This window comes from Equus przewalskii, chromosome 16 (assembly GCF_037783145.1).
Source record: "Equus przewalskii isolate Varuska chromosome 16, EquPr2, whole genome shotgun sequence".
In the NCBI taxonomy this organism is placed as follows: domain Eukaryota; kingdom Metazoa; phylum Chordata; class Mammalia; order Perissodactyla; family Equidae; genus Equus; species Equus przewalskii.
This window is the reverse complement of record NC_091846.1, coordinates 56,403,906-56,421,133: the sequence shown is the minus strand read 5'-3', so window position 1 is coordinate 56,421,133 and position 17,228 is coordinate 56,403,906. Positions and strand designations below refer to the sequence as shown.

The following is a 17,228-nucleotide window of genomic DNA, read 5'->3' as shown; positions in this document are numbered from 1 at the left end:
ATAATCATCTGAGACATTGTTTGTCTTCCTATTTTGAACAAGATCTTATCTGTTAGATGAAATTAAGAATGAGAAAGTAAAATATTTTATTTTACCTGTAATTATTCCTTTAGGAATTCGTTTAATTATTCCTATAAGGTTAAGTTGCTAGCAAAGTAGAAGGATAAATGTTTTCTGCAAGAGTTTTAGTTTCAATGATATTGAAGATATGTTTTTTAATCTGATATTAATGAAATTTCAGAATTTATTTTTTAAATAAAAGAAAACTTAATGCTGAAACAGCAATCAACCCTAGTTTTAAGGGAAAAGCACAAAACATTAGATGTTTAAAATAAATGAAAATATTTTATATTCAAAATTAAATAAAAACACTACAGGCCCTTGGAGAGATACTTAGCTTTGACTTGTCCAAGTGACCTACTTTCAACCAGTTATAATTATTTTCAATCATTTTTCTATTCAATTTATGAAATGAAGGCTTTGCTTTTTAATGGGTAATCTGCATTCCATTAAAGATTGAAAGCAATGCCCACGGCTTAGTTATTCTTCACTGAAGCAAACTCTTTTTGGGACTCAATGCTTATCATATAGTTAAAATGCACATTTCAGGAAATTAATTTCAGGCTTGAAAGACAAGAGGCATACATATATCCAATACGGTTACAGCATAAAAAAGAATGCAACTTTGATTTCTAAAATGCTAAATGTCATGTTCTGGAACTCCTTTGAAATAATGTAAGTTAGATCCTAATTTTCAACGAAGTCTATCTGGAAATAATAAGTACAAAATAAGAGATCCAGTATGTGTGGTTGATGTAATTAGAATGCTAATGGGAAATACTTCAGTTAACAAAAGCCAAGAGTCCACATCAAATTTAAATTCAGGCACTGTGAACAATAAAGGTTTTTGAAATGATTTACAAGAAAAAAACCTATTTTCTTATTCAAATTTTTAAAAATCTGAAATAGTTGAATCATATACTTACATAAATGAAGGTGACATGATGGCACTTTTTTTCCTACCAAGCCTACTACGTGCTTAGGCAACAATCTGTGAGGAGTTGCGTGTTCTCTTTTGGAGTACAGTCCAACGTTCTTTGAATTTTGTCTTGGTGACATTTTGACTATGAAAATCAGGATATTAAACTTAAACTTTCAGTGCCATAGTTTTCTTGCCTGTGAAATGAAGATGATACTTAGCGTGATATCAATATAATTGTTTGAAGATGAATGATATACATTATGAAACAATCCAGTCTATTTCTATACTAAATGGACAATAAGTACCAAAACTTGCAGTTAAATGAAATACTGGTAAACAACTTTATGAAAGAAAATCTTACAATTCAACAGCCTCTAAAAATCAATAAGATTAGGTCAGGTAGCATGTTTATCTCAGTCAAGATTTCTTCAACAATAGAGTTTTACAAATAAATTATCCTAAAGTACAATGATTGCTTCAATAATATAAAAAATTAAGAAAATGTAATATAAATTAGAACAATAATTCTTTGATTTAGCTGCTACTTTTTCAATTCCCTATTTTATGAACAAAAGTTCATAAAATAAAGCTAAGTACACAGCTATTTAACGTTAAAGTAGATATTTAAACACAAGTTTTCTTAGCTCTAAACTCAATGTGTGTGTATTTTGTTTTGATGTCCAGTAGGCCATCCCAGTTTTCACTTTTTTTTCTTTTTAAAGATTTTGCCCTTTTTAGCATATCTTGGAAGTTTGCTTAATTTCTCAAGGAGTTTGCTTTGTGTTCCCCTTTTCAGTACAATAAAGAATTTGATGCATGCTCCAATTTTCTCTTAAGTGGAAACGAGAAAATACCCACATCAAAGCGGGTGGGAAAGGCTGAGACACACTCTCATCATAAACGCCACCCCCGGCACAACACCATACCATGAGGAGAGACCCTCAAGCCCCGACTTCTTCCTGAAGAGCAAAGAGTTTGGACTGTACATCGAGTGCCCCAACTTTTGGGACTCCCGTCTGAGGGACAGGTCCCCAAAACACCAAGCCATGAAAGACAACGGGGCTTGTATTGACGAGTCCCACAGCATGATAGCAAACAAAAGAGTGGTTCCTTTTTATTTTTTTAGAAACTGCTTATTTTCTGTCAATCTTATTCCATTTTCCATTCAAGAGTCTGTGAAAGAACTGCTAAAGACCACTCCTTGGTTCATTCAGTGGCCTGAGCAGTGGGGGCTGAGTGCTGCGGCCGTCAGTGGGGACTACTGGGCAGGCAGGGAGGGCCCCTGCACCTGCAGACCAGTCTGTGCCCTTGGGTGAGGAGCAGGGAACTGGGGAGCTGGAGCAGTCCAGTCGCCCTGAAATTTCTTTTTTGTCACAGGCTTTTCAGCAGCAGCCTGCTCTTCCCTTTCAATCTCTTCAGGATCTCTCTAGAAGTGGAGATCAGGGATGACCTCCTGAGGGTGCTCATGGGAGATGGTGCCGCACATGCACAGAACTTCCTGGGTGACATTGACCACAGACTCGCCCGGTGAACTCCTTGCTTTGGGATGGCAGCCTTCACATAGCTGGCACAGAGGGGAGTCAGTGTTACAGAGCAGTGAGAGGCAGGTTAACATGAGAGCCTCTGGGAGAGGCTGGGGCCAAGCCCTGGATCAGTAAGCAGCCAGAGTGCCTGGATCTGGTTAGTGAAGGTTCCAGGGATGAAGAGGCCAGACAGGAGTGGCTCCAGTGGCAGCAGCCAACTGCACCACAGCTCCGTGGCCTGCATTCCTGGTGGATGTGACACCGACATCAGCCACGTTCTCAATGGCAACAATGAAAAGAGCTGCCAGCCGAAACTTCTCCCAGGTTCTCTTCAGATTTATGATGTAGGTGCCACCACTTTTCCTTCTGTAGGTGTACTGTTCCATTTGGAAGTCAAGGGTGCTGCCACCAAAGTGAGTTCCTGCTGCAAGGAATTTGAGGATGTTTTCCTTCTCCATTTACAGAATATCAAGGGCTCTGGATGTTGTGAAAATTTTCCTTTAAGTCAGGACAGGAACTCAGAACAACTCTGTGTACACTCTGTGTGTGTCTATTATAAGTTATGGTTTTGTGGTTGCCACAAGGCTTATATAAAACTTAAATACCTAAGTCTTGTGGACATTTAATAAAACTTTCTAGAGGAATCCAGGTAATCCAGGAGAAGGCGAGAGCCTATCTTTGGAACTTCTGTTGCCTTTAATAATTATTAAAATATTATCTTATATTTTTATACTCTAGGCCATTCCCAAGGTCTTTTATAAATTATCACAACATGTGTGTGAGATAGGCATAGTTATTATCTCTGCTACCGAAAATGATATTCAGAGAGTAATGATCTGTCCAAGGTGACAGATTTGTACCCACCAGAGCAAGAAACAGGACTGAAGTCTCCAAGTTATAATGTAGGATGTTTTGTACTAATGAAACCTATCAAACAACTTTCCAAAAGCTGGGGAACTAAGAGTTCACAATACAAAATCCTATACAAGAAGCATGTGTGTGTGTCTGTGTCTGTGTGTGTGTGTCTATACATGTGTTTTAATGGTTTCTTGAATCCCTGAACTTCCCAGTGCATGGACTTTTTAAAATATGAGGTCAGTCACTGAATTGATTTTGTTCAAACAACTTAATTAGCCCTATATTTTATAAATATATTTATAAAGTATATTTCGTATACATTGAAACTTCATTGTGACTCATATACCCTTGAAGTTTATTTTATCTTATATTTTACGCTTTGTTAAATTTTTATGCATCCCTACTCTTCTGTTTCCAAAAGAAACTGGGAATGGAAGAGCTATAATATCTGAAAATAAATGAAACTGTCATGCTCCTAGCATGGTCAAAGTAGTAAATGTTTTATTCTAGCAAGAGTAGTCTCTTGTATTTCCAACAATTATTTTTATGGCAAGGCATTTGAATGACTTTCAGATAGATTGTGAATTTGGTCAAACTTCTATTACTTTTCCTTTTGATATCCTTCTATGCATATTTCTCTTTGACGAATATTGAAATTTTTCAACCACTTTTTGAAAAGATGGAACTTTGATAAACAAAATACTTTTTTTGACTTATTTACACTAAAGCAATAATAATTGCCACAATAATTTTGGATCTCTGCAAAAAGAGAAATAAAAGCAACATGTGCTTGCTTTAAAAATTGTCCAGGTGTTTGAGAAGAGTAAAAAGTAAAAGTTACTGCAAGAAATGCTTTCCTAGACAACAAAAGATATTTGAGAATCTCAGTTCTTCATTTATGAGTGTTCAGCAATTTTAAGATTTTTTTGTTTTCCATTTGCATTTTCAGCTATTTGGTTTCCCCCCACTGAGGATATGTTTATTACGTTAGGCCATGCTTGAAATAATAAATTGGTAAGTATACAAAGTTATTATAGTATTCAAAAATATTATTAAAAATAATACCCTGTCATATACGGTACTAGCTTATGAAAGGAGATTTATTCATAAGCTTTGCTCTGTTAAAGAATGATCAGGACTGGGACCAACCCAGTGGTGCAGCAGTTAAGTTCACGCATTCCACTTCTGCAGCCTGGGGTTCACCAATCCTGATTCTTGGTTGCAGACATGGCACCACTTATCAAGCCCTGCTGTGGCAGGAGTCCCACATATAAAATAGAAGAAGATGGGCACAGATGTTAGCTCAGGGCCAGTCTTCCTCAGCAAAAAGATGAGGATTTGTGGCAGATATTAGCTCAGGGCTAATCTTACCCTCCCGCCCCCCAAAAATAAGAATTGTCAGGACTGGGGATGGCCCAGTGGCATAGTGGTTAAGTTCATGCACTCCATTTTGGCTGCCCAGGGCTCACAGATTCAGATCCAGGGTGCACAGGTTTGGATCCCTGTCATGGACCTACACACCACTCATCAAGCCATGCTGTGGCAGCATCCCACATACAAAATAGAGGAAGATGGGCACAGATGTTAGATCAGGGGCAATCTTCTTCAAACAAAAAGAAGCAGATTGGCAATGGATGTTAGCTCAAGGCCAATCTTATTAACCAAACAACAAAAAGAAAGAAAGAAAAGAATTGTCATGATGGCATGAGTCGTTCCTCAGCCTCAACATTGCTTTCATCCAAGTTTGGCATTAACTAAAAGGCTCTCTGTTTCTTGCCTTATCACACATAGTAAGATAGCAGGGTTAAAGTAAGACCTAGAGAGCTCCTTATGTTCCTGATGAGACTTCCACTTAACTTCCACTCATAAATGTCGTGCCTAAGAGTCCAGTGCCATTAGAGACTATAATTAGCACAGCTACCTACACTTATGTGACTCACTCCCTAATTTAGGATGAGAGCCAGACTCAGCATGCCCTATCTTCTAGTTTATCTCAGTCGCCACACAACTCAGCCTCCGCCAAATTCCTTAACGTCTAGACTTTCGGAAAGATCAGCAGTTTGATCCATATGCCGTCAGTTTATATAATTAGATTCCTCAGTGTTTGCTGTCATTTACTTCCTTCTGTGATTTCTCTCATTCAGTGAAGATTTTAGTGTGCTTCATTGTATTTTGCCAGTTATATATTTCATCATTCATGATCATTCAATATAAATATGTCATTGTTCACCATAGTGTCTTCATTTTCTTCCTGCTAATGAATTTGTCTTTCACCCCACCTCAGACATTCTAATTGCCACGCCTAGATTTTTAATCAACAGTAATTGAACCATTTCCCGAATTTCAATTTCAATGTTCCCCTGCCTAACTACCACCTTCTTGCCTTTATAGCTCAATCACGCAAATATCTTGCTTCTAAAATATCTATAGGCTTTTTCATGACCTACAAGCTACTGATCTTTTCACTTTTTATCAACCCTTTAGATTCTCACTTCTCTGAATACATGTTGTAAACTAGTTGCCCACATTTATAATTATCCCCTTCCACATAGCCTCAAATTTGGTCTCTCTCCCTTGAGTAAACTCCTGAGATTGTGGGTGTGTGGATTATAACCAGTTTGAACTAAGTATTCTGCCTGTTGGGCCGGTCCCATGGCTGAGTGGTTAAGTTCGTGTGCTCCACTTTGGTGGCCCAGAGTTTTGGCGGTTGGGATCCTGGGCATGGATCTAGCACTGCTCATCAAGCCATGCTGAGGCAGTGTCCCACATAGCACAACCAGAAGGACCCACAACTAGAATATACAACTATGTACTGGGGGATTTTGGGGAGAAGGGGAAGAAAAGAAAAACAGAAGTTTGCAACAGATGTTAGCTCGGGTGTCAATCTTAAAAGTGAATAAGTAAATTAATTAATTAATTAATTGATATTCTCCCTGCAAGGCACCATGTAAATATAGCTGAAGATGCACACACATACACAAGCAAGTGTGTGCACACATTCTCACCTTTCATTAATCGATGAAGCCTCAAGTGGGCTCTCCTATACTTCTCATATCAATTCATTTTTCCTACTTTTCTACACAACTAATTCTCCAAGCCTTCTTCCCAGGCCTTGGTCAGTTGACAATGTTGCTTCTTACATCACTGAGCTAATGCAGGTGATCACAAAAGATCTCCCGTGTTTACCCAGTGCCAAATTTATGAAACTTCTTTTTTCTTTTTAAAACCCCTATTACAATGGATGAGTCAGAAATGTTTCCATCCAATGTCAAACTCTCCATGTGTGCATTGAATTCCCCTGGTGCACCTATACAAAGAATTTCCATTTGTAAGTTTCCCTTTTCTTCCTGAATAGTAATTTCTATCAACATTAGGAAACACTGTAATATATTTCACCACAAAAGAAATGAACAAACACCACCCTTAACCCAATATTTTCCTCTAGTTACCACTTTTTTCCATGCTTCTGTTTAGCAGCAAATCATCAGAGTGCTATTCACATTGTTCTCCTTTCTCTCCTGTTGAATTCTCTTGAATCCAGACCAGTCACACACTTATCCTTACTGCACAATGGGAAGAAGCCCAGTGTTCTCCACTATACCAATATAATGATAATTCTCATTCTACAATTCATTCAGTTTATTAGGCACACTTGACATAGATTGGATTTCTGTGATAACCACTTTCTCTCAGATGTGATCTTCTAAATTAGTCATTTTTAAAATCTTTGCGTGTGCATATATGTATGTAAATATATGTATGTATATATATACATACACACACACACACACACACACACACGTATGTCTGTATATATTTTTCCTTTTTTTTTTTTCCGGAAGATTAGCCCTGAGCTACTACTGCCAGTCTTCCTCTTTTTGCTGAGGAAGACTGGTCCTGAGCTAACATCATGCCCTTCTTCCTCTAATTTATATGTGGGATGCCTACCACAGCATGGTGTGCCAAACGGTGCCATGCCCGCACCCGGGACCTGAACCAGCAAATCCCAGGCCGCCAAGAAGCAGAACGTGCAAACTTAACCACTGTGCCACCGGGCCAGCCCTATTTTTTCCTTTATACCTCCCCAAAATCTGAGCTCTACAATAATCCAAGAAGATTGAGTCTCTTCTTTGTATGTATTCTCTCCCTACTTATTTGTTTAAGTAGACTTTATTTTTTAGAGCAGTTTTATGTTCACAGCAAAACTGAGAGGAAGGTATACAGATTTCATATATACCCCCTACCCCCACACATGCATAGCCCCCCCACCATTATCAACATCTTCCACCAAAGTAGAACATTTTTCACAATCAATGAACTTACATTGACATATCATCACCAAAATCCACTCTTCATTTTGTTCATTCTATAAATATGGACATATATATAATGACATATATCCTTCATTATAGTATCATACGGAATATCTTCACTGCTTTAAAAATCCTGTGTGCTCCAGCTATTCACCACTCATCCCCACCCAATCCCTGGCAATCACTGATCTTTTTGCTATCTCCATAATTTTTTCTTTTCCAGAATGTCACACAGTTGGAATCACATTAAATAACCTTTTCAGATTGGCTTCTCTGATTTCTTAATATACATTTAAGTTTCCTTCATGTCATTTCATGGCTTAATAGCTCATTTCTTTTAGTTCTGAATAATATCCCATTGTCTGGATATGCTACAGTGTGTTTATCCACTCACCTACTAGAAAGCATCTTGGTTGCTGTCAAGTTTCAGTAATTATGGATAAAGCTGCTATAAATATCCACGTGCAGATTTCCATGTGAAAATTTTTTTAACTCCTTTGGGTAAATACCAAAAAGTTCAATTGATAGGTTGTATGGTAAGAGTATGTCTAGTTTTTTAAGAAACCACCAAAATGTCTTCCAAAGCAGCTGTACCATTTTGTATTTCCACTAGCAAAGACTGAGAGTTCCTGTTTCTCTGAATCCTTGTCAGCATTCGGTGGTGTATTTCCAAATTTTGGCCTTTCTAATAGGTGGTATCTCATGTTTTCTTTAATTTGTATTTCTCTGATAATTTATCCTGTGGAGCATATTTTCAGATGCATATTTGCCATCTGGATATCTTCTTTGGTGAGGTATCCTTTAAGGTCTTTGGCCCATTTCTTGATCAGATTGTTTTCATTCTTTTGAGTTTTAAGAGATCTTTGTGTATTTTGAGTAACAGTCCTTTATCAGGTATGTCTCTTGTAAATGTATTCTCCCACTCTGTGGCTTGTCTTCTCATTCTCTTGTTATTATCTTTTGCGGAGCAGAGGTTTTAATTTTAAAAACGTCCAGCTTATGAATTTATTTTCTTTCATGGATCATGCCTTTAATGTTGTATCTAAAAAGTCATCACCATACCCAGGGCCACCTAGGTTTTCTCCTATGTTATCTTCCAGGAGTTTTATAGTTTTGAGTTTTTCATTTAAGCCTATGATCCATTTGAAGTTAATTTTTGTGAAAGGTTTGAGGTCTGTGTCTAGTTTCATTTTTTTGCATGTTAATTTCCAGTTGTTCCAATGACATTTTTTGAAAAAACTATCTTTGCTCCATTGCATTGCCTTTGTTCCTTTGTCAATGATCAGTTGACTATATTTATGTGAGTCTATTTCTAGGCTCTCTATTATGTGCCATTGATCTATTTTCACTCAATACCTCACGGTCTTGATTACTGTACTTTTTAGTAAGTCTTGAAGTCAGGCGGTGTCAGTCCTTCAACTTTGTTCTTCTTCAACATTTTGTAGGCTACTTTGTGTCTTTTGCCTCTTCATATAAACTTTAGAGTCAGTTTTTTTATATCCTCAAAATAACTTGTTATGATTTTGATTGAGATTGCATTGAATCTATAAATCAAGTTGGGAAGAACTGACATATTGACAATATTGAGTATTTCTATACACGATTGTGGATTATCCCTCAATTTGAATAGTTTTTCCTTGATTTCCTTCATTAAAGTTTTGTAGTTTTCATCATTTTGGTCTCATCCATATTTTGTTAGATTTATACCTAAATTCTCCATTTTGGGGGATGCTAATGTAATGGTATTGTGCTTTTAATTTCAAATTCCACATGTTTACTTTTGATATACAGGAGAATGACTGACTTTTTACAGTAACTTTGTTCCTGAAACTGTTGTAATCAATTAGATCCAAGAGGTTTTTTGTAAATTATTTTCCATTTTCCACATTTTGTAAATTATTTTGTGTTTTCTGCAGTGTTATCAGAGAAGAAATACAGTTATATTTCCTCCTTCCCAATTCTTCCATTTTTTTCTTACTGCATTAACCAGGACTTCTAGCACAATGTTGAAAAGCAGTGGAGAGAGGGGCCTCCCTTGCCTTCTTCCTGATTTTAGTGGAAAAGCTTTGAGTTTATCGCCATTAAGTTTGATGTGAGCTATAGGTTTTTTGTAGATATTATTTACCAAGTTGATAAAAACTGAGAGCTTTTGTCGTGGACAAGTGTTGGATATTGTCAAATAATTTTATACACTATTGACTTAACACTTCGATTTCTAATCTGTAATGGGTTCTATTTCTATCATAAAATTAACTCAAGAGAATTTTCTTTCAACAAAAAAATGTGATGATCAGCACATAATGCTCCTTTGCACTGGCCATACCAAAAACTTCTTTAGCTTCAGATGAATAATCATATATCTAAATTTGGAGTTAGTTTAGGTGGCACCTGGATGATGTTACCACCCTGACATATTTGCTCTCTCTCAGGGAGACTCTGCCACTGCCATCGCACTGAACCACTGTGCACAAACGTCTACTCTGATTTCCCTAAAGGAAATGACAGCAACTTGGAGAAATCTAACTTCCTATGCAAGGAGAGGAGTGAAAAACTCCGGAGCTTTAACCCAGAAGTTTCTGGCCTGTTTGGCTGGAAGGACTTTTAATTAAATGCAACAATGTTGAATGGGACCACTCACTTTGGAGAAAAAAAGAATAGCTCAGTTAGGTCAGTTACTCTCTAGGAGCAGATCCTGAGGTGGTGATTCTTGTTCAAGTGTTTTTTGGGGAATGCTTTCAGGAGAAGGAGAATTGAGGAAGCAGGAAAGGATAGAAGAAGAAAGGTAAGCAAGAATATATTCTCAGCTCTATAAACAGAGACAAGTGCTGGAGCACAAATTGGAACAATTTTCTCACCTTGAGGCAAGAGACTGATCTTCGGTGTCCCCATGCCAGTCAGGCATTAGGAGAAGTCTGATTAAGGTAGCTCCCTTTTGGCCAAGCTCAATTCTAAGAGAAGAAGGAACCCTGAGTTGCTATCCAACAACATTACCAAAGCTGGAAGATGGAAAACAGACTAGGGAAGGAGCAATAGCATCTTCTCTTGGAGATGATACTTATACAGCCCATATATGTCACTTTCCCTGCAGACCGATGCCACTCAGCTTTTTCATTTGGATATGGCCCACAGGAAACATCTTCTGCTCAGCAGTCAGTACACCTCAGTAAGAGTGAGCCCTGCCAAATTAAATCCCGCGTGTCTGGAGACCTCTGTTACAAGATATTTGTAAACACTTGAGAATCCTTCAATATATGTAAGATAGAGGTTGCGTCTTAGGCAGTTGATGGATTTAGTATGTGTGATTTCTGCTGTCACTGCCTAGGACATGGAATTGGTACCTTTGAGCTTTGCAAAGAAGTAATAAGCAAGGTGTATACACAGTCATCAGAACACTAAGTTGTTCTCTCCCCTTGGTTTCTGTGTGTTTGAATTCTTTGAAATAATCCTAACTAAAGTATTGTTTTTTAAAGAGCTATTTTTCTCATAGGTCATCTGTACAGAAGAAAATAGCTTTTAAATTATCATTTCCTTCAAGTATGAAATATTATTCTACCTAATATCTTGCCATAATTAAAATGTTAAGCTCAATAATAAAAACATGAAAATATTGTTACTATGCTTAGATTTTCCCAAGATTGTATGTATGGCAGAACAGGAAACTTTGAGCTGTCAATGCTTGTAACGAGAACACAAACCTAATAAGGTATCATTTTGTCAAATCGTCTATTCAGACTCACTGTCTCCCTCTTGTTCTCACTGCACTTTTTGCACAAAACAATTAGCCCTTTATCCTAGATGGTATATTAACTTGTATTTGTCAATCTTTTTTCCTGAAAACTAAAAGATTATGTCATTCCTCTTTATATACCCACCCCTTAAAAGAGTTCAGCATTTACCCCATTCTTAATTGTCATCTCACATTTTTTCCCTTTGGCTAATTCCTACCACAATAAATTTGAGCAATACCCTCCCAGACACTCAGGCTACAGAAAAAAAGCATTATAAATCTTTCCCTCTCTCCTTTTTTTACACATTCATTCACAAAAGTTTGCTTTCCCAATTTATAAAATTTTCATTCACGCTTCCATTATTGTTTAGGACTTTACATGTTTCAATGTTTCCTTTACATCTGTATTTGCTTCCCCTTATAATCTTTCCACAAAACTGCTACAACATCTGTATTTTGGAAACACAACCTGAATGTCAGCAATTTACTTAAGACCTTTCCCAACTTCTCCATTGCCTGGTTGATAACAGCACACCTTCTTGGAATAGCGTGTGAGACACTGTAATATGTCTGTTACATATCTTTTGATGATGAATCTACATATATCCTCTGGGTCTGTCCTGTGATTCCATTCCTGGACCTCAGGATGACCTTTCATATATCTGAAGTACAGTTATTTTTATGCCTACTCTATTCCTCATTTTCTTTCCACTTGGCTAACCTGATCTTTTATTCATACGCCCCTCAACTGTTACTTTTGAAGGAAGCATTTGCTGCTTGGTAGCTATATATACTGTCTTTTCTTTTCCTGCATGCACACCTTTTGCTAGTTGTTAAAATGAGGGTCTCCTAGTGCCGAACTTCCTCTTTATTTTGGTGTTAACGTGGTTATTTCACATTTCCTCCTAATTGAGTTGATCTTGATACTGAAATGTGAGATACCAGTAATTTTCTTCCAGAAATTTGAAGTGATTTTTCATTGTATTCTAGCTTCTTATTCTTTTTGCTGTTCAAAAAAAGTTGCCAGGAAATTTCCATTCTTAGGAAGTAATATGTTTTTTTTTAATTTACATACCTTTTTGACCTTTTATTCTGTTCGTGCTTCTGTAATTTAATTATGATGTCTAAGTGCTGATTTATTTTTATTTATCATGCTCAAGACTCACTGTCCTTCCTGAATCCGAAGATACATATTTTCATTTTATCTGGAATACACTTAGCATTATCAATTTAAATACTCAGTTTCACTCATTCTCTTGGTGGAGTTTCTATTACATCTTACTTGTCCCACAAGCTTTCTTTATGTGGTCCATTCTTTACTGTTTCTCTGATGTTTCTGTACTATTTGATCAATTCTTTATTGAATTATACCTGATTTGTTATTTAGTTCATCATTGAATGCTTAATTTCAATTTGGTTCTTTCTCAAATTCACAAGTTATTTTTTTACAGAGGCTCTTTCCATTGTTTTCATTTTATTCTTTTATCAATTTAAATCTTAAAAAAAGGTAAATATTCCTTGGATGTGTAAATCTGTTTATTTTGTGTCTCTTTTTTTTATTTATTTTTACATATAAATTTATTTATCATGCTGACTTTTGCTCAGATGAATTCTTGTATCATGATTTGGTTAACATTTTACTGAAGAGCATTTCTGTGACAGCTTCTGTCAGGTATATCAACTGCATCACTAGTATGCAAGCCCTTAGTATGTTAATTGCTTAGTTACAGGATTCTCAACGGACATGCCCATTCACGGCCTTGGCTTCTCAGGTGAGCTTCGTTTTCCCATATGGAATCAGGACAGACAGGCAAGTTTTCTTTCCCCAGACTACCCTTTAATTGAGGGGTGTATTTCTTATAATTATTTCTTATTTCCACCTTCAGTTATAAAATTCTGTATCATGGATTGTGCCATGGCTTTGTCTGCTGCCCTGCATCCCCCTCGCCCTAGCACACCACATCACGGACATTCAACCCAAGCCTCTTTGTTAGTAAGACAGGCAAATTCCCCCAGGTGCCACATCATGAAATTACGCTTTTGAGTCTTGCACTTTTGTTTCATTTTGAGGATTCCTCCTATTTTCTTGCAAGGTAACCTAAATGCTTAAGACTGTACTTGGCTATTTCATCCCCAGATTTTAGGTGTTTTCTAGCAAGAGGAATTTCCAATCAGCTACTTTCTTATATTGTTAGAAACGAAAGCAAAGCCCCTCCTCCTCACGATGGCACTTTGCATAATTTTATAAGTACGCATACTTTGCATACTTTTAATAATAGAAATGATATATTTCTATTATTTGTTAACGATGTTGCACATTCCTTTTGTCCCGATGTACAGTAAAATCCGAGAGAAAGTAGCCTGGTTAATGCAATTTCGTTGCGTGAATTAATGAGTTGAACTAAAAGCTCAACTTAAAGTGCCATTATAGTTTGTGCTTTTTCTTTGGTCCTTAGCCCATGTATATAGTAACTGTTTACACAGAACATAATTCTTTACCTTTATCATTATTTTTTTCCTTATGTAGAAAGCTAAAGAATATTTGTTCTGTATCACATATTATAGGACAGATCTCTAGGTTTGCTAGGAGAAAATAAAGCAATCCAAAGTCACAGTAATGTAACACAACTAAGGAGGGCATAATTTTTACTCATACTACCATTGTTTGCAGATTGGCAGGGGCCTCTGTTCATTGCAGTCAATCCAAGATCTAGACCGATGGACGCTCTCCCTCAATATGTGCTCCAATGACACCACAGCTGGAGGAAGGGAGCTCAGAGCAACTCTCAGAGCTTCTGTCCAGACATGAGACATATCACATCTTCTCACATTTCACTGACTAAAAGAAGTCCCATGTACAGGCCTCTCTTAAAGAGGCTGGGAAAACATGCTCCCATCGTGTATCCAGAAAGAACAGACTATTAGCATAGCTTGAATGACTATCACAGTCTTCCTTTCTGGGTAGTAACTATTTGGTTTAATCTGCTTTCCATATAACTACACTTAGCTCCAAGTTTCCCAAATGAGACAAAATTCCTATTCAGCTATGAGATTGAATGAGTTCAGTGTCCAGAATCCTTGGTTGATGCTTTGTGTTTTTATGAGGGAACGGGGACATTTGATGAGACCTTAGTTTTGCTCCTGAATGAAGCCTACTTGTCTGTTATTCTCCAGAATCCTTGATTCCACTCTCTGGGAGATCCTTCATTTACATTGTTCTTGTGGCCTTAGCTGCTTGATAGGGGAAAAACGTATTCATTCCACAATCACCAGTAGATTGTGGGGGGCAGCAAGGTAGCTTTAAATCTCAAAAAATTCTTAGCATTTTGATTGATGCAGACTAGACAATATAACTCTCCTTAAGAGTTAATTGGCTTTTATGTTTACTTGTTTGATTACAGATAGCACTTGGGGGCAATAATCAAACTCTATGGAAATTTTCATAATCTACTTCTCATATTTATGTACATTTTTGCTTTCACATCCCCATGCCTCCCTTTATGATTTAATCTCAAGTACTTTGAGCCCACAAAGTGGGACAAATGATTAGTGTCTATTCCCTGAAGTATTTTATTGAGTTGAAAGAAAGGATTTACTGTAAACCACACTTAGTCCTTTAATCTGAGACCTCTTTATCTGTACAGAGGATTGAACAATAAGTGGGATATGCATATAGTTGATTTCATGATTAGTGTAATGAGGAGTTTTAACCCCAAGGCTTTCTTCATCTTATATTTTAGAAATTGGTTATGAGAAACACCTGGTTTTCCAAATTGCCAAGTTTTTGTAAACTCTATCCCTTTTCATTCCTTTTAGCAAACTTGAAAATTAATATCCTACCCCTTTTTTTGCAGTCAATAGCAAATCAAACAAACTACTAATATTTTGTTCTCCAGCCTCTTACTCAAAAGATCATAACATCTATGCTCTGTCTTCCACATTATCAGAAGTAACCATTTCACCAGTTTCTTTGTCATTCTATTGCCTGAACCTCTATTCTTCTATGCTTCAATAACCAATTTCTCCCATTTTCTGCTCACTACAGGACTTTTAAAATATGTCAAACATTGTAGTTATTTGTAAAAGCAGCATCTACTTCTGTCACTGCCTATTTATGTTTATATCAGCTCGGGTCATTTATGCTGAGATAGCAAACTGCTTCCAAATTCCAGTGGCTTAGTAAAGCAAAAGTTTATTATGTGTTCACTCTACTTTTCCAGCACGAGTGCGTTGCTCAATATTAACCTCACTAGAGGACACAGACCAATCCTCGTTTCATCTTGACTATGCATCTAAGATCACGGTGGCAGGAGAAAGGAACAAGATAAATAGCGCTGTGGCTTTTGATGCTTCTGCCCAGAAATGTCTCCTTTCACTTAAACTACTGCCATTGGCCAAAACAAGTCACAGGTCCATTCCTAACTTCAAGGGGACAGAGAAACATAGTCTTATCATATGGTTCAATGAAGAGATGACCCAGAAATCTCTGGAAAACGGCATTAATGTCCAACACATGTCTATATACAAATAACACAAAGGAAAGTAGGAAGATTACATATATAAAGAATGAAGAGAAGTCTAGAACTTAGCATCATTTTTTTCATAATACTCTCCATCATTGCAAATTTTTCAATGAAGTTTTTTTAAAATATAATTTTGTTTTGTTATTTTGTGTATTTAGTCAAAAGTTGAAGATAAAGAGTTGTAAATTTGAAGGGGTTTCATTTTTGTTCACAGATCATAAAGCTCATAACACATGTCCTTAGAACCTTAAAAAATAATGAATTATTATATATTTTCTTTTGAGATGTAGAATCAATCCTGGTTAATTGTATGGTTTTTTTATATTAAGAGTATATGATTTATCTAGAATATAGTAATCAAGTTTCTTTTTGAATAATTGACATATTCCCATTTTCATTTGCATAGTTCTTGTATTTTGAAATGCATCTCACCCATACACTTTTAACTTTCTTAAAAGTCTGTAAGATAATCTATTTGGATGAAGGAGAAGAAAAAATTTTTTATTCTTTCAAATTTTTTTCAAGTCATCACCACCTTACAAAACCCTCCAGGCAGACTTGGTATAGTCTTTTTCTTGGCACTGCCAGAATGAATTAATTGAAATTTCTTATTTAGAGGCTCAAAATGCCATGGAACGTGCCAAGATTTGTTTTCTAAACAGTGATTTTGCATGTGTTTTTGTTCTTTTTTTACTTCTCTATTTATTCAGATGCAATGAGTGCCTGGCTTCCAGGCATTTGCATCTCAATAATCCAGTGGCATGCTAGTGGGCACTGGCCTGGTGCCAAAGAGGCTGAGCCGCCCTGGGCTCCCTTGTGCTTTCACTGCTCCTGCACTGGACCTTTGGTATTAGCTGAAAAAGGTGCAAGAAATCGGGCTATTTCTTCAGTTGAAATACTATGATTGAACGAAAGGGAGTTTTAATATTTTGCAGGAATCTGAGAACATCTGTTAAAATCTAGCTGGATATGCTGTGGTCTAATGGACTAGAAAAGCATTTTGTAACTGTCCACTCTAGCAATTTTCTCAGCTGCTTTTCTTATTGTTAATGTTTCATCAATTGCATTCGGTGTCACTGAGTGGTCAGAGCAATTTCCGCTCACAAGTCAAGGCTATGCACTTATCCTCTTTTCTTTCTCTTTCCCCCTTTTTTTTCTTTTTAGTGGTGAATTGTGGCAAATATCTTCATCTTAAAACCCCTGAAGACTCAAAGGTGTTTGACTACGGTTAAAGAAAGCAGGAATTCTAAACAAAAATTATTACCCTACTTCTTGAATAATCTATATAAAAATTCACATAAC

The 17,228-nt window shown here is 36.7% G+C and overlaps 1 pseudogene; it reads right to left on the bottom strand.

The window, feature by feature from the left end:
• Positions 1 to 2,169: 2,169 nt before the first annotated feature.
• Positions 2,170 to 8,380, bottom strand: LOC103560553 (small ribosomal subunit protein uS2 pseudogene; annotated as a pseudogene).
• Between the last annotated feature and the right edge of the window lie 8,848 nt (positions 8,381 to 17,228).